Source organism: Ursus maritimus, unplaced genomic scaffold (assembly GCF_017311325.1).
Source record: "Ursus maritimus isolate PB19 unplaced genomic scaffold, ASM1731132v1 scaffold_30, whole genome shotgun sequence".
Classification (NCBI taxonomy): Eukaryota; Metazoa; Chordata; class Mammalia; order Carnivora; family Ursidae; genus Ursus; species Ursus maritimus.
This window is the reverse complement of record NW_024425564.1, coordinates 29,963,759-29,983,415: the sequence shown is the minus strand read 5'-3', so window position 1 is coordinate 29,983,415 and position 19,657 is coordinate 29,963,759.

The following is a 19,657-nucleotide window of genomic DNA, read 5'->3' as shown; positions in this document are numbered from 1 at the left end:
AATTCTACCAAACACTTAAAGAAGAATTAATATACACTGTTTTAAAACTTTTCCAAAAAATTGAGGAGGAGGAAACACTTCCAAACCTGTTTTATGAAGTCAGCGTTATTGTATACCAAAACCAGACAAAGACATAACAAGAAAAATGCAGACCAATATCCTTGAGGAAATATAGATGCAAAAATCCTCAATAAAATATTAGGAAACCAAACAAAACATCAGAAAAATTATTCGCCACAATCAAGTATGTTTTATTCCAGTGATGTAAGGATGGCTCAATACGCACAAATTAGCGTGTTACATCCCACTAAGAAGAGGTCGTATAAAATCTACTTGAGAATCTCAGTTGGTACAGAAAAAGCACCAGACAAAATACAACATCCATTTCTGATAAAAACCCTCCATGAGGTGGCTTTGCAGGGAACATACATCAACACAATAAAGGTTATACGTGAAAAATCCACAGCTAACACCATGCTCAATGGTGAAAAACAAAAGCTTTTCCTCTGAGATTAGGAACAAGACAAAGATGTCCAATTTCACAACTTTTTTTTAATATAGTACTGGAAGCCCTAGCTGCAACAATGAGCTAAGAAATAAAAGACATCCAAATTGATAAAACTGTCAGATTGAAGATGACGTGATATCATATATGGACCCAAATACATCACCCAAAAAAACCCTGTTAGAACTAAAAAATTTAGTAGAGTTGCAGGATACAAAATCAACAAACAAAAAAATTAGCATTTCTATTCAATAATAATGATGAGAGAACAATTATGAAGATATTCTCATTTACGATCACGTCAAAGAGAATAAAACACTAGTATTAAATTTAACTGAGGTGAAAAACAAGTACACTGACTACTAAAAGACATTAATGAAACTGAAGATGACATAAGTAGATGGAAAGATATTCTATGCTCATCAATTAAAAGAATATTGTGAAAATGTGCATATTACTGAAAGCAACACACAGATTCATTGCAATCTCTATCAATGCTCCAGTGGCATTTTTCACAGAAATAGAACAGTCATACCATTTGTATGGAGCAAAAAAAGAACCCAAATAGACCCAGCAACCTTAAGAACGAGGCTAGAGGCAGCACACTTCCTGATGTCAAACTATACTACAAAACTATATTTATCAAAAGAAAATGATATTGGCATAGACACATAGATTAATGAGACAGAATAGAGAGCCCCTAAAATAAACCTAGTCATATAGAGTCAATGAACTTACAACAGAACATCAAGAATATACAATGGGAAAGTGATAGTCTCTTCAATAAATGGTGCTGGGAAAACTTGACAGCCACATGGAAAAGAATAGCTGTTATACATCATACATAAAAATTAACTCAAAATCTATTAAAGACTAAATATAAGGCCTGAAACCAAAATATTCATAAAAGGAGTTTTAGGGGGTAAGCTTCTTGACATCAGCTTTGGTAATGATTATTTGATTTGACACCAAAAAGCAAACAAACTGGGGCTACATCAAACTAAAAAATTTCTGCACAGCAAAAGAAACCATCAACAACGTGAAAAGGCAACTTACAAAATAGAAGAAAATGTTTGCAAACCACATGTCTGATAAAGGGTTAATATCCAAAGGGACAAAAACAAAACACAAGCAACTCAATAGCAAAAACAAACAATCTGAATAAAAGTGGGTAGAGAAACTGAATAGACATTTTCCCAAAGAGGTACAAATGGCCAATGGGTACATTAAAATGTGCTTGCGTCACTAATCATCAGGGACATGTGAATCAAACCCCCAGTGAAATATCACCTCATACATGTTAGAATGACTATTATCAAAAAGACAGGAGAGAACTAGTGTTGGCAGAAATGTGGTGAAAAGAAAACACTTGTGTCTTGTTGGTGGGAATTGAAACGGGTGCAGCCACTATGGAAATCGATATGGGGGTCTCTCAAAGAAACAGAACTATATAGTGTAGCAATTCTACTTCTGAGTATTTATCCACAAAAATAAAAACAACCACCACTAACTCTGAAAGACAGATGCACCTGCATGTTGATCACAGCATTATTTACAATAGCCAACACAAGAAAGCACCTAAGTGTCGATCTGAGGATGAGTGGAAAAAGAAAATGTGGTGCATACATACACATACTCACACATACATATATACATATACACACATACACTCTCATATTATATTATTTGGCCACAAAAAGAGGAAATCTTTCTATTTGTAACAACATGAATGAATCTTGAGTGCATTATGCTAACTGAAATAATTCAAACAGACAAATAGCATATAACTTCAATAATATATGGAATCTCAAAAAAAAAATAAATTCATAGATACAGGGAACAAATTGGTGGTTGTCAGAGGTAGGGGTTGGGAATGGGAATAACAGGTGGATTTCAAGAGGTAAAAACGTCCAGTTATAAAAGAAGTCACAGGATATACAATGTACATCATGGTAAAGAGACAGACCTTAAAAGCTCATCACAAGAAAAATAATTATAACTATGCAGAGTGATAAGTAACTAGATTTATTGTGATTATTATTTCACACTATATACACACAGTGAATTATGTTGTACAGCTGAAAGAAATAAAATGTTATATATTAGATCTCAAAATTTTCATTTAAAATAAATTAAAAATAACACCTAGCAATAAATTTAACCAAAGAAGTAAAATATCTGTCCATATAAAAACTGTATAATGACAAAAAATTGAAGACTCAAATAAATGGTAAGATATTCTGTGCTCATGGATTGGGAGAATTAATATTGTTAAAATGTTCACACAATCCAAAGTGAGCCACAGATTCAATGCAACGCCTATCAAAATTCCAATAACTTTTTCACAGAAATAAAACAAGCAATCCTAAAATTTGTATGGATCCACAAAAGACCCAAAATATCAGCCAAAGCAGTCTCAAGAAAGAAGAAAGTGAAAGCATCAAACTACCAGATTTCGGACTATATTACAGAAGTATATTCATCAAAACAGTATGATATTGACATAAAATCAGACATATAGATAGCCCATAAAGAAGTCCATTCATATATGGCCAATAAATTGATGAGAATGAGGCCAAGAATATCAGTGATAGAGGCTAGTCTCCTCAATAAATGGTGCTGGAAAAACTGGACAGCCACCTGCTGAAGATTGAAATTAGACACCTGCCTATCACTATACATAGAAATCAACTCAAAATTAAAGACCTGAATATAAGACTTGAAGCCTTAGAACTCCTTCTAGATCACTAAAATCAAAGCCAAAAAGCAAAAACACACACGTTGAACTACATCAAACTAGAAAAGCTTCTGCACGGCAATGGAAATCATCTTCAAAAAGGAAAGGGCAACCTATTAAATGAAGGAAATATTTACAAATAATACATCTGATAGTTTAATATTCAAAATATATTTTATTTTTAAAAAAGATTTATTTGAAAGAGAAAAAGAGAACACAAGGCAGGGAAAGGCAGAGGGAGAGGGAGAATCAGACTCCCTGTTGATCAGGGCTCATGATCCCAGGACCCTGAGATCATGACCTGAGCTGAAAGTAGATGCTTAACTGACTGAGCCACCAGGCACCCCTAATATTAAAAATATATAAAGATGACATATACTCATAGCAAAAAAAAAAAAAATCCAAGTGAAAAATAGAGGAACTAATTAGACTTGTTTTCTAGGCCAGCAGTTACTGGAACAATTACCTCCCTTGTACTTGTTCAACATCACTTATCAGTGATTTGCAAATCAAAATCACAATGAGATATCTGTTTACTTCTTAGAATGGCTGTCATAAAAAAGATAACATTTGCAAGTCAATCAACACTATGCATCACACAATAAAAGATAAAAATCATATGATCCTTTCAATAGACACAGAAAAAGCATTTGACAAAGTACAACATCCATTCCTGATAAAAGCCCTCAACAAGTAGATTTAGAGGGAACATACCTCAACATAATAAAGGCCATATATGAAAAACAGCAAACATCATACTTAATGGGGATAAACTGAGAGCTTTTCCCCTACCGTCAGGAACAAGACAAGGATGTCCACTCTCATCACCTTTATTCAACATAGCACTGGAAGTCCTAGCCACAGCAATCAGACAACAAAAAGAAATAAAAATAATCCAAATCTGTAAGGAAGAAGTAAAACTTTCATTATTGACAGATGACACACTACATATACAAAACTCTAAAGACTCCACCAAAAAACTACTAGAACTGATAAATGAATTCAGTAAAGTCATGGGATACAAAATCAATGGGCATAAATCTGTTGCATTTCTATGTAACAACAATGAAGTGGCAAATGAGAAATTTTTAAAAATACCATTTACAATTGCACCCAAAATATTAAGATACCTAGGAATAAACCTAACCAGAGAGGTGAAAGACCTGCCCTCTGAAAACATAAAACACTGATGAAAGAAATTGAAGATGACAAAGAAATGGAAAGACATCCCATGCTCATGGATTGCAAGAACAAATATTGTTAAAATGTCTATACTACCCAAATCCGTCTACGGATTTAATACAATGCCTACCTTTTTCACAAAACTAGAACAAACAACCCTAAAATTTATACGGAACCATAAAAGACCCTGAATAGCCAAAACAATTCTGAAAAAGAAAAGCAAAACTGGAAGTATCACCATTCCACACTTGAAATTATATTACAAAGCTGTAGTGATCAAGACAGTATGGTACTGGCACAAAAACAGACACAGATCAGTGGATAATTGGAAACCCAGGAATAAAAGCACAATTATATGGTAAATTAATTTTTGATAAAGTAGGAAAGAATATCCAGTGGGAAAAATGTGGTCTCTTCAACAAATGGTGGGGGGAAAACTGAACAGCAACATGCAAAAGAATGAAACTGGACAACTTTCTTACATCATATACAAAAGTAAACTCAAAATGGATTAAAGACTTAAATGTGAGACCTGAAACCATAAGAATCAGAAGGGAGTACAGGCAGTAATGTCTTTGACATGGGTTGTTGCAACATTTTTCTAGGTATGTCTCCTGAGGCAAGGGAAACAAAAGCACAAATAAACTATTGGAACTACACTAAAAAAAAAAAAAAAAAAAAAAAAAGCTTCTGCACAATAAAGGCAACAATCAATAAGACTAAAAGGCAACCTACAGAATGGGAGAAGATATTTGCAAATGACATATCCAATAAAGGGTTAGTATCCAAAATATATAAAGAACTGATAAATCTCAACTCCCCAAACACAAATAACACAATTGAAAGATGGGCAGAAGAAGACATCCAGATGGCCAACAGACACATGAAAAGATGCTCAACATCACTCATCATTGGTTAAACGCAAATCAAAATTACAATGAAATACCACCTCATACTTGTCAGAATGGCTAAAACCAAAAACATAATAAGTTTTGCTGAGGATGTGGAGAAAAGGAACCTCTGTGCACTGTTAATGGGAATGCAAACTGGTCTAGGCACTGTAGAAGACAGTATGGAGTTTCCTCAAAAAGTTAAAAATAGAAGTACCCTACAATTCAGATATTATACTACTGGGAATTTACCCCCCAAATACAAAAACACTAATTTGAAGGGATGCATGCACCCCTATATTTATAGCAGCATTATTTACAATAGCCAAAATATGGAAGCAGCCCATGTCCATCAATAGATGAACAGATAAAGAAAAGGTGGTACATATATAGAATGGGGTACCTATATAGAATGATATATATTCAGTCAAAAAGAATGAAATCTTACCATTTTCAACAGCATGGTTGGAGCTAGTGTAACACTAGATAAGTCAGAGAAAAACAAATACCATATGGCTTCACTCACACGTGGAATTTAAGAAACAACAACAAAAATAAGCAAAGAAAAAAAGAGAGAGAAAAACCAAGGAACAGACTCAGAACTATAGAGAACAAACTGATGGTCACCAGAGGGGAGGTGTTGGGAAATGGGTAAAATATGTGATGGAGATTAAAGGATACACTTATCATGGTGAGCACTGAGTAATGTATAGAACTGTTGAATCACTATATTGTACACCTGAAACTAATATAACACTGGATGTTAACCATAGTGGAATTAAGATAAAAAAAAAAGAAAGAAGTACAAAGGTTTACAAGATACCACACAAGAAATTATATGCCAACAAATGGGACCTAGAGGAAATCAATAAATTCTTAGAAACATACAATATTACAAACTGAATCAGAAACAAATAAAAAATATGGACAGATTGATTTCTTATAACAAAACTGAGTCAGTAACCAAAAAGCTTTCAACAAACAAAACTCCAGGAGTAATAGATTTAGGTATATTTTATGAAACATTTGGACAAGAGTTAATATCTGTTCTTCTCAAACTTAAAAAAAAAAAGTAGATGAAGGAGTACTTCCAAATTCATTCCACAAGGCCAGCATTACCCTGACACCAAATGTACGTAAAGGCAAAAATTAGCGAACTGAGTTCAACATTACTTGAAAAAAATAATTTACACAATCAAGCAGGATTTATTCCAGGGATGCAAGGATGGCTTAACATCACCAAATCAATCAACATGGTATACCACATTAACAAAATGAAGGGTAAAAATGTGTGATCAGATCAAGAGATGAAGCAAAAGCATTTGACAAAATTCAACATACATTCATGGTAAAAAAAATAAATAAATAAAAAATAAAAAAAAAAACCAAAAAACAATCTCTCAATGAAGAGTATAGAGGGAACATACATTAAAATGTTAAAGGCCAATATAACAAATCCAAAGCCAACAATGGATAATAGTGAAAAGCCAAAAGCTTTTTCTTTAAGATGGGAGCAAGACAAGGATGCCCACTATCACCATTTTTACTCAACATAATATCGGAAGTCTTAGCCACAGCAATCAGACAAGAACAGAAATAAGAGACATCCAAATTGGTAAGGAAGAAGTAAATCTCTCACTATCAACAGATTACATGGTTCTATATATAGAAAACCCTAAGACTTCACAAAGAAAAAAAAATATTAGAAAAAAATAAATACATTTAGTAAAGTAGGAGACACAAAGTTAATATATAGAAATCAGTTATGTTTTTATATTAATAAATGAAGAAAGTAACATGAAGAAAAAAAATCCAATTTATAATTGCATTAAGAATAAAATATCTAGGAATTAATTTAACCAGTGAGAGATCTGTAAATTAACAATGATAAAACATTGATGAATGAAATTGAAGATGACCTAAATAAATTGAAAGGTATACCATGAACCTGAATTGGAAGAATATACTTACATTGCCCATATTACATTGTCCATATTATAATTCCTATCAAAATACCAACATTTTTTTCCCAACAGCATTTTTCATAGAATTGGAATATTCCAAAATTTGTATGTATGCACAAAAGAGCCTGAACAAAAAACAAAAATGAAAGTATCACAGAGTTCAAGCTAAGCTACAAAGCTATAGTATTCAAAACAGCATGGTACTGGCACAAAAATAGATACACAGATCAACAGTACAGAAGACAGAGCCCAGAAATAAACTCACACTTTTCCAGCAATTTAATCTAGGACAAAGAAGGCAAAAACATACAATAGGCAAAATACACTTTCTTCAATAAATGGTGTTGGGAAACCTGGAGAGTTCTATGCATAAGAATAAAAGTAGATCACTTTCTCACACCATACACAAAAATAAACTCAAAATGGATTAAAGACCTAAATGTAAGATTTTTATAAAATTCCTAAATGAAAAGGCAAAGGAATAAAACCAAAATAAACAATTGAGACTACATCAAACTAAAAAGTCTTTTCACAGTGAAGGAAACCATCAACAAATTGAAAAGGCATGTACTGACCAAGAAAAGATACTTGCAAATGATATATCTGATAACAGGTGAATTTCCAAAATATATAAGGATTTCACACACCACCACCAAAAGACAAACAATCTGATTTTAAAATGGGCAGAGGACATGAATAAACACTTTTTACAAAGATAGGTGGATATGCCAACAGACACATGAAAAGATATTCAATATCTGTAATTGTCAAGGAAACGCAAATCAAAACAATAAGGATATATCCTCACTGCTGACAGAATGGCTAGTATCAAAAAGACAAGAAATAAGTATTTCTGAGGATGCACAGAAAAGGAAACCCTCTTGCACTATGGGTAGGAATGGAAATTGTTGCAGTCACTATGAAAATGGTGTGAAAGTCTTAAAAAAATTAAAAATAGAAATACCTCATGACTCGGTAATTCCACTTCTGGGTATTTACCCAAGGAAAATGAATGCTTTAATTCAAAACTACATGTGCACCCATATGTTTATCGAAGCATTATTTACAACAGCAAAGATACAAAAGGAACATAAGTGTCCATTGACAAATGAATGGATAAAGATGTGGTATATATGTACAATGGAATATTACTCAGCCATAAAATAATGAAGTGTTGGCATTTGCCACACATAGATGGACCTACGCTGTATTGTGCTAAATGATTTAGAGAAAGAAAAAGATTTCTTTATATATAAGATTTCCCTTATATATAAAATCTGAAAAACAAAATGAACGAACAAAACAAACAGTATCATAATACAGAGAACAAACTTGTGGTTGTCAGAGGGTGGGGGTGCGGGATGGGCAAAACAAGTAAAGGGGATTAAGAGACACAATACTGCGGTTATAAAAAATAAGTCATGGAGATATAAAATACAGCAATGGGAATATAGTCAATATTAGGTAATAATTTTGTATGGTAATGGATGGTAACTAAACTGTGGTGATTGTTTCATAATGTAATATAAGTTTAAATCACTATGTTGTACATGCAAAATTAATATATTGTCTGTCAACTATACTTCAATTTTTTACAAAGCCAGTATGTTATTGGCATAAAAGTCAACACATGAACCAATGGAACAAAATAGTCCAGAAATAAACCCATGCTTTCCCAATCAACTAATATTTGACAAAAGAATCAAGGACATTCAGTGGGGAAAGGATAGTCTTTTCAACACATGATGTTTGGAAAACTAGAGAATATATGCAAAAGAAAAATGAAATTGGATCCCTAATTCATACTACTCACATAAATTAACTCAGATGGATTAAAAACAAAAACATGAGGCCTGATGCTGCAAAATTTCTAGAAAAATACAGAGGAAGAAGTTCCTTGACGTTGGTTTGGGCAACAGTTTCTTGAATATGATACCAAAAGCACAAACAATGGAAGCAAAAATCAGTAAGTGGTCTATAATAAACTAAAAAACTTATTCATACTGATGGCACCAACATGGCAACTTGGTCATTTCTGATTTCACTTCCCCTCATAAGAAGGATAAATAACTATTAATGGACAAGACACAAATGAGAAAATTTTAGAACATGTGGTGAGGTAAAAGCACCCCTTGAACCACTGAGTCCAAGACAGATTCCATTAGAAGGTTAAGAGGAGCAGCTACTTGGCTGCCCTCATTTCCCCACCCATGCTGGTGCAGCATGTCACACAGAGGTATCCACTGAGCTTATGGTTCCTACAAATAGGAAAATAGAGCCTATAATGAACATTCAGGTGCCCCATCATTGTGAGTCACTTCTTGGGAGCCCCCAACTCCAGTTTTGTCCCACAGGGATTGTGTGGGAATCTGCATGGCTGGACCACTGAGAATCTGATGATGAAAAAAGGGCAAGAAGCTTGTAGCCACCAGCACTTGGATCTTGGCTGACTGAGTTCCTACCTGCAGTGGCCAAGTAGTAGTGCTAACCAACATTTTTGCTCATCTGCACAGTGGCACAGTCTGACCAGAGAACTCAATGTAGTACAGGTATGCCTAATTCACAACCTCAAATGAAGAGGTTTTCTAGCCCTGGAATCTGGTCTCCCCATGACCAGGCAGGAGAGCTGAATTATAGACTGGCCCACTCCTGAATGTAGCTCCCAGCCCCACCTGACTAGAAAGGCTGTACAGAACACCTGAAACCTGGGTAGCTCAGCAACACTAGAGCAAGGAGTACTACCCTACAGTTAATCAGCTCTGCTTGCAATGCCAGTGGCACCATACAGCAAGGGAACCTGAGGAATAGATCAGCCTGAGCACAAAGAGCCTTTCCAGGGGCACCTGGGTGGCTCATTCGGTTGAGTGTCTGCTTTCAGCTCAGGTCATAATCTCAGGGTCCTAGGATCGAGTCCTGCATCGGGCTCCCTGCTTAGTGGGGAGCCTGCTTCTCCCTCTCCCCGCCTGCTTGTGCTCTCTCTCTCTCACACACTCTCTCAAATAAATAAAATCTTAAAAAAAAAAAGTCTTTCCAGGCTTTGAGTGATTCCTCCACCCCATCTAGGCAGGGAAGCTGATTCATTGCCACACCCCACCCACTAATGAGTTTCATTTCCAGCCCCTTCCTGACCAGAAAGCCTGACTAGAAACACTCAGGAAGGTACTTGGAGCTAGTCCCCCCATTCCATCCACTTGGGTAAGGGAGCTAATTCAGAATGTCCTGACTGATAAGAAATGCTGGCTAGAACGCCTGAAAGCTATGTAGCACAGCATCACTCCAGGATGCAGACTGATCACCCACGGAGCAAAGCCCATGGCTCCATTTGGCCGGGGAACTTGGGGAGCAGGTCAGCTTGAGTCAAGACGATGAAGAAAGGCCTTTTGTAGGCTTGTTGGTTCCCCAGCTTCACTCATGCAGGAGCTAATTAACAATGCTACCCACTGTTTGGTGTAGCTCTTGGTCCCTCCTGACCAGAAAGCTTGGCCAATCACGTGGAAGCTGTGTAACTCAACAATGCTTAAGCAGAGAGAACAGCACTTAGATGTGATTACAGAGAAAGGTCAGTGACACTGTTTAGCCAGGGAACTTGGGATGTCAAGACCACAAATAAAGAGACTTTCTGGCCTGGCATATAGTTTTTCCATTCCTCCCAGGTAGGGAGACTAATTAGTAGTCCTGCCTATGCTGAATATAGCCTTCGGCCTGCCCAACCAGGGAACCTAAACAGAGCACAAAGGAAGCTGCATAGACGACCCAAAGCCCTGCTTGTGGCACTGGAGCAGAGTTCACTGCCCATGGCTTTCCCTGTCTGCAGAACAAAACCAATCCCCCCATCTGGCCATGATGTTCAGTGCATAGTCTTGCCTGATTCAGGAGCTTCAAACAATGGGCCATGCTGACCCTGGGGCCTGTCCTGCTGACCTACCAGGGAAAGGAAGATCATTCATGGACCCACATAATGCTGAGTATGGTACTCAGTCCTGATCATCTAGGAAGCCTGACCAGAAAACCCAGGCAACTGAGAAGCCCATCCTAAACCTTGCTTGGGCAGGGAACCAAGCCAGCAGTCCTACCTGATTATTCCCAGTCATTGGCACCCTTCTTTCACCTCAGAGCTCAGGCAGTGGTCCCACCCAAAAATAAACCCTTTAGCAAGCTCCACCTGCCCAAAGATGTTACCAGCAGACATGTTCAGAAATCCAAACTGAGCTGACTGCTCAGAACTCTCTGCCAAAGCAGAATTGTGAATTCTGAAAGAGGAGACTGCTTATTCAAATGTGTAGATACCAACATAAGGAATCCAAGACCATGAAAAATCTGGTAAACATGACACTTCCAAAGAAAACTACTAAAGCTCCCATAACTGAGGAGGAGATCCATAAGCTGTCAGAGAAATAATTTAGAGTAATATTTTTAAAGAAATTTAGTGAACTAGAAGAGCACACAGACAACTAAATGAAATCAGGAAAACAATGAATGAAAAATGGAGAACTTCAACAAAGAAATGGAAACTACCAAAAACAGAAGGATAAAAAGAAAACAGAAGTCTTAGAGCTAAAAAGTACATTGACTAAAGAATTCAATAGAGAAGGGGGGGGGGAAGGAATCCGATAGAGAGCTTCAAAACACACTTGTCCATGTAGAAGAATCAATGATCTCTAAGATGGAATATTTGAAATTATCATAGAAAAGAAAAACAACGAAGAAAGCCTATTGGACTTACAAAACAGAATGAAAAGAAACAGTATGCATATTATGAAAATTCTAAAGGAAAGAAGAGGGACAGAAAGTATTTTTAAAGCAATAGTGGTTGAAAACTTCCCAAGCCTTGGGAGAAATAAATATCCAGCTCTAAAAGGTTTAACTGAATTCAAATAGGTTGAACCTGATTAGGGCTACATTGAAGCATAATATAATTAAATTGTCAAGAGGCAAATACAAAGAATTTTGAAAGTAAGAAAAGAGAAAAGTTACAAACAAAAGAATTCCCATAGAACTGTTGGTGGATTTCTCAACAAAACTTCTCAGGTCAGAAGAGAATGGGATGATATATTTAAAATATTGAAAATAAAAAAGTAATAGTCAACTGTTAATTCTATATCTGGTGAAGCAGCCCTTCAGAAATGAAGTAGAGATAAAGCCTTTTGTGAAGAAACAAAAGCTGAGGGGTTTATCACCTGTAGACCTACCTTATCAGAATTTCTAAACTTAGTTCTTTAAGTGGTAGTAAAAAGATAATAATTAACATCATAAAAACATAAAAAAAAGATTTTGTAAAACTCCCTGGTAATGGTAAATATAATCAAAGTTAGATTCTATAATATGGTAATGGTGTTGTGTAATTAATTCACTTACAACTGTAGCTTAAAAGTTAAAAAACAAATGTAGCAAAAATAACCATAACAATAATCTGTTATTGAGTACACAATATTAAAAAAAATTGTAAGCTGTAACATCAATAACCTAAAATGGAGGGGGAGAAGTGTAAATTTTAAAAACGATTTTGCAGTTGTTATTAGTTCAAAATATGGTGTTATACTTTAAAGATATTTTATATAAACTTGATGGTAATTGTGAGAACAGAAAACATATATGGATCTGTGACCCTGGTTCCTGGCACAGAGCTCCCAGAACCCTTTAATACCCTATGTGGTAACAGTACTAGAAGCATTTTTTCTCTAATAGTTGGTCTGTGACCCCAGTTCCTAACAGAGGAGTCCTGAACTCTTGTAACTTCATAGGTGATAATGTTTTTTGTTCTACTGAGGCAATTTTGGGTGGGTTTCTGGATGACTCCCAGATAATGCCTGGTTACTGGAAAAAAGCCATGATTAGAAGCTAGGTTTTTTTTAATCCTATTCTCCCCACTCCAATTATCTTGAGAAGGAAGAAGAGCTATGAATGAAGTTAATGATCAATCATGCTTATGTGATAAAGTCTCCATAAAAAATTGAGTAGAATGGAAAGCAGAGAGCTTTCAGTTTGGTGAACACAGGAGCTCCAGGCAGATGATGCTCCCTAACTGCGCAAGGACAGAAGCTCCTGTGCTCATGACTCTGACAGATTTTGTCCTGCATATGTCCTCATCCAGCTGTTCATCTGGATCCTTTGATTTATCCTCTAATAAACTGATAAGTGCATTTCCCTGAGTTTCTGTGAGCGGCTTTAGCTGATTAATCAAACCAAAGGAGGGATCATGGGAACCCCAAATTGATAGCCACACACACATCGATAGACAGACAGCAGTTATGGGTAACCCGGGGGCCTACACTGGTAATTGGCATCTCAAGTGGGCTTGGAGCATTTTCATGGGTCTGAGACCTTAACTTGTGGAATGTGACACTATCTCTACGTAGATAGTATCAGAATTGATTTAAATTGTAGAGTACTCAGCTGATGTCACAGATAATTTCTTGATAGATGTTTGTAATTGGGCCTTAGAATCATTCCAATAACCACAAAAGAAAAACACGTAGTGATTACACAAAACCTAATGAAGAAGTAAAGCCTACCAATACCAAAAGACATCAAAACACAAAGACAGTTGGATGTGAAACAAAGCACAATGAATCTACAAAATGGTCAGGAAACAATTAAAAGTGGCAATATTGGGGTGCCTAAGTGGCTCGGTCAGTTGAGTCTGCTTTTGGCTCAGGTCATGATCCAGGGTCCTAGATCAAGCCCCACATCAGGCTCACTCCTCAGCAGGAAGTCTGCTCCTTTCTCTCCCTCCTGCCCCTCCCCCTGGCTCATGCTCTCTCACACTCATTCTCTCTCAAATGAATAAATAACATCTTAAAAAAATAGCAAGTTTTTACCTACCCATAAATACTTTAAATATAAACGGATTAAATTCTTCCAAAGAAATGGCTGAATGGATTTAAAAAAACAATTAATAAAACCAATATGTTGCTTACAAAAGATTCACTTTAGCTTTAAAGACACACACACACACACACACACACACACACACACACACACACACAGTAAAGGGATGGAAAAAGAGATTTCAAGGAAATGGCAACAAAAACAGCAGGGATAGTTACAATTATACCAGACAAAATAGTCTTTAAACTAAAAATGGTAAAAGAGACAAAGAAGGTCATAATAATAAGCAGGTCAATTTATCAAGAATATAGAACAATTGTAAATATTTATGCACCCAGTGAAATATATAAAGCAAAAACTAAGAGCTGAAAGGAGAAATAAACAGCAATACCATACTAAATAATTAAGAATAGGATATTAAAGTCCCCAACAATTAATAGACAGGGAATCGATAATGTAACAGATGTGAATAATACTATAGACCAAATGAACCTAAGAGGCCTATAAGGAACATTCTAACACCAGCAGATACATTCTTTTCAAGGCACATGGAATATATTCTAGAATAGACCATATGTTATGCCACAAAACAAGACTTAAACTAAAAAAGATTAAATCATACCATGTCCTTCTCTGACCACAATGGTATGAAACTCAAAATCAGTGACAGGAAGAAAACTGGAAGATTCATATAGACATGGAAATTAAATAACACTCTCCTGACAGCCAATATATCAAAGAAGAAACTGAAGGGGTGTTAAAAAAGTGTCTTGAGACAAGCCAAAATGGAAACAAAACATACCAAACCTAATGGTAGCAGCAAAAGCAGTTCTGAACTGCAGCAATAAACACCTACATTAAGAAACAAGAAAAGTCTCAAATAAACAAAGTAACTCTATACCTCAAGGAATCAGAAGAAAAGATAAATTAAGCCCAAGGTTAGCAGAAGGAGAGAAATAATAGAGGAGACCAGCAATAGAGGAAAATAATAGAAAAGATTAACCAAACTAACAGTCAATTCTTTGAAGACACAACTGACAAAGTTTTAGATAAACTTAAAAAAGGACCCAAATCAACAATTATAAATGAAAAAACAGACATTATAACTGATACCACACATATAAAAAGATAACATGAACAACAATATGTCAACAAACTGGACAACCTTAAAGTACAAAAAGTTTTCAAAACATGCAACCTTCAAGACTGAATCAGAAAGAAACAGAAAATCTCAGCAAGTCATTAATAGCCAGGAGACTGAATCTATAATCAAAAAATTTCCCAAGGAAGAAAAGTCCAGAACAACATGGCTTCACTGGTGAATTTTATCAAATATTTAAAGAATAATAAATACCAATCCTTCTCAAACTCTTCCCAAAAAATTAAAAAAAAAAATTAGGGAAAGCTTCAGAACTCATTTTACATGGCCAGAACTACCCTGATATCAAAGCCAGAAAAGGATACTACAAATAAACTATAAGTCAATATCCCTAATGAATATCAATGCAAATATGCTCAACATATTGCTAGTTAACTGAATTCAGCAGCACATTAAAAGAATCATTTACCAAAATCAAGTGAGATTTATCCATGGAATGCAAGGACACAAATTAATCAACATGATACATCACATTAATAGAATGAAAGAAGAAAAGATCACGTGATCATCTCAATAAATGCCAAAAACATCGACAAAATTTAACATCCACTTGTGGCAACAAGTCTTAACAAGTTAGGTATAGGAAGAACATTTCTCAACACAATAGAAGCCATATATGGCTTCATACATATACTTACATACTACAGCTAACATACGTAAAGGTTAAAGTTGTAAAGCTTTTTCTGTAAAAACAGGAAAGAGAAAAATAAATTCACTCTCACCACTCCTATTCAACATAGTACTGGAAGTCCCAGACTTCAAGCAAGAAAAATAAATAAAAGGCATTAGAGTTGGAAAGGAAGAAGTAAAACTGTCTCTATTTACAGATGACATAACTTTACATATAGAAAATCTGAAAGTCCTCATCAGAAAAAAACCTGTTAAATCTAATTGACAAATTCAATAAAGTTGTGGGGCAAAATTAAAATAAAATTATCTACAAATCAGTAGTGTATTTATACACTAACAATGAATTATCTAAAAAAACAAAGAAAAAAGATCCTCTTTACAAAAGCATCAAAAGTAAAATACTTAAGAATAAATTTAACCAAGGAGATAGAAAGGCCTGGAAAGACACATCTCCATAACGGGTCTTTGAAAACCAGTGGGGATTATCTTTGGGAGCTTTAAAAATCAGCAGGCTTAACTCTGGGAGTGCTGGAGGGTAATAGGAAATTGAATTTCCACCCTTAGAGAGGCAGCATAATAAATAACTTGGCCAGAGACACAGCACAGAAGCAGCAGTTTGAAAAGTACCTGGGCTATCTGTGGAGAAGATTTATTGACTAATTTAAGAACATGTGCTGGAGGGGCAGTGATCTTCCGGAGATTCCTTCTAGAACAAAAGTGTTGGTGGATACCATTTTTCTTCTTTCCCCCAGCCTATTTCCCAGATAGCTTGACACTTGTGGGAGCCAGCACTAACACTCTTCATCTCCTAGCACTGCCTGGCCTACTCCAGTGTTCCACCATGGAGTCATCCCATTCAATCTGCCTGACTTATGGCAGGGCACATGGAGCCCACACAGGGGATAGCCCTGAAATGCCTGATTCTGGTGACCATAGAGGGATTGTGCTACCGGGCACCATAGAGTCCCTTCTGGAAAATGCCACTACTTTCAAGACCAGGAGATGTAGCTGACCTACCTAATATACAGAAACAAACAGAGAATTAGATAAAATGAGAAAGAGGAATATGTCCCATATGAAACAAAATGAAATCACCATAAAAGAGCTAAGTGAAATGGAGATAAATTTTATATGTCTGATAAAGAATTCAAAGTAATGGAACAAACTGATGTTTACCAGAGGGGATGTGGGTGGGGATGGGTGAAATAGATGAAGTTTAAGGGTACACTTATCATGATAAAAAAAAATAATTAAAAAAACAAAAATTAATGGTCAGATATTAGACTTGAAAAAAGAATGGATGATCTCAGTGAGAATTTCAACAAAGAGAAAATATAAAAAAGAACCAATTAGAGCTGAAGAGTTCAATAACTGAAGTAAAAAAAAATACACACTAGAGGGAATCAACGGCAGATTAGAAAATACTGAAAATGCATCAGCAATCTGGAAAACAGGGTAATGGAAAGCAATAAAGCTGAGTAGTAAAAGAAAAAATAAAAAACAAGAATAGGATAAGGGAACTCAGTGACACCATCAAGTGTAATAACATTTGCATTATAGAGATCCCAGAAGGAAAAGCAAGAGAGAGAAGGGGGCAGAAATGTTATTTGAAGAAATAATAGCTGAAAACTTCCTAAATCTGGGGAAAGAAACACTGAAGCCTAGGAATCACAGAGAACCCCAAACAAGATGAACCCAAGAAGGTCCATATCAAGATACATAATAACTAAAAAGGCCAAAAAAAAAAAAAAAGAAAGATAAAAAGAAAATTTGAAAAGCAGCAAGAGAAGAGAAAACCATTACATACAAGGGAAAGCCCATAAGGTTATCAGGTGATTATTCAGCAGAAAATTTGCAAGCCAAAGGGAGTGGCATGATATATTCAAGGCGCTGAAAGGGGGAAAACAAAAAAACAAAAAAACGATGTGGCAAGTTTACCATTCAGAATAGAAGGAGAGATAGAGTTTTCTGGACAAATAAAACTTAAGGAGTTCATCATCACTAAACCATCTTTACAATAAATTTTAAAAGGAATTATTTGAGTGGAATGAAAAGGTCATAACTAGAGGAAAGAGAATTATGAAAGAAAAAAATTCACAGGTTAAAACAGACATATAATAAAGGTAGTAGATTAATCACTTAAACAGCCAGTATGGAAGTTAAAACACAAAAATAGTAAAATCAATTATATACACAAAAATCAATCAAGGGGGGGTAGCTGGGTCACTCAGTTGATTAAGTGTCCAACTCTTGGTTTCAGCTCAGGTTGTGATCTCAGGGTAGTGAGCCTGAGCCCCATGTTGGGCTCTAAACTCAGTGTGGAGTCTGCTTGAGATTCTTTCTCCCTCCTCCCTCTCCCTCTGCTCCTCCCCCTGCTCACACTCTCTCTCAAATAAATAAATAAATAAATAAATAAATAAATAAATAAATAAATAAAATCTTAAAAAAAAAGCAAGTCAAAGAATACATATGATAAAAAGACATAAAATATATTGTATATATTCCACATGGTGGGGGGAGTAAAAATTTAGTGTTTTTAGAATGTATTCAACTGAAGTGACCATCAACTTAATATAGACCACAATACACATAAGATATTATATATGAACCAAATGGTAACTACAAATCGAAAGCTTATAATAGATGCCAAAAAACAAAAATAATGAAAAAGGAATGCAAGCAAAACACTAAAGAAAAGCATAAAGAAAGGAAGAATAAAGGAACAGAGAAGAACTACAAAAACACTAGTAAAGAATTAACAAAATGGCAATAAGAACATACCTACTGGTAATTACCTTAAATGTAAATGGACTAAATACACTCATCAAAATCATAGGGAGACTGAATGGATGAAGACACAGAAGCCATCTATATTCTGCCTACAAGAGACTCATTTCAGAACTAAAGCACATACCAACTGAAAGTAAAGGGATGGAAAAACATACCATGCAAGTGAAAGTGGAAAAAAGAAAAACCTGGGGTAGCAATACTTATATAAGGCAAAATGGACTGTAAAACAAAGATTGTGGGGTGCCTGGGTGGCTCAGTTCGTTAAGTATCCAACTCTTGATTTCAGCTGAGGTCATGATATCAGGGTGGTGAGATCAAGCCCCATGTAGGGCTCCACACTTGGCATGGAGTCTGCTGGAGACCTTCTCTCTCTCTCTCCCCTCACTTGTGTGTTTTCTTAAAATAAATAAATCTTTAAGAAAATAAATAAAACAAAGATTGTAACAAGAGACACTACTACTTGTAAGGAGGACACTACATAATCATAAAGGGAAAAAACCAACAAGAAGATATAACAATTGTAAATACTTATGTACCCAATATGGGAGCACCCAAATAATAAAGGCAGTAACCAATAGTAGTACAATAATAGGAGACTTTAACATCCCATTTACATCAATGGATAGATCATTCAGACCAAAAAAAAAAAAATAGATCAATGATACCAAGAGCTGGTTCTTGAAAGATAAAATTGATAAACTATTAGCCAGACTCATCAAGAAAAAAAGAGAGCACTCAATTAAAATTGGAAATAAGGAAAAATAACAACTGGCATCACAGAAACACAGAGGATTATAGGAGATATTGTGAAAAATTATATGACAATAAATTGGACAACCTAGAAAAAATGAATAAGTTCCCATAATTCTACAATCTTTCTTCTTCCTTATCAGGAATAAATAGAAAATATGGACAGATTACTAGTAATTAAATTGAAACCTTAATAAAAAAACTCCCAACAAACAGAGTCTA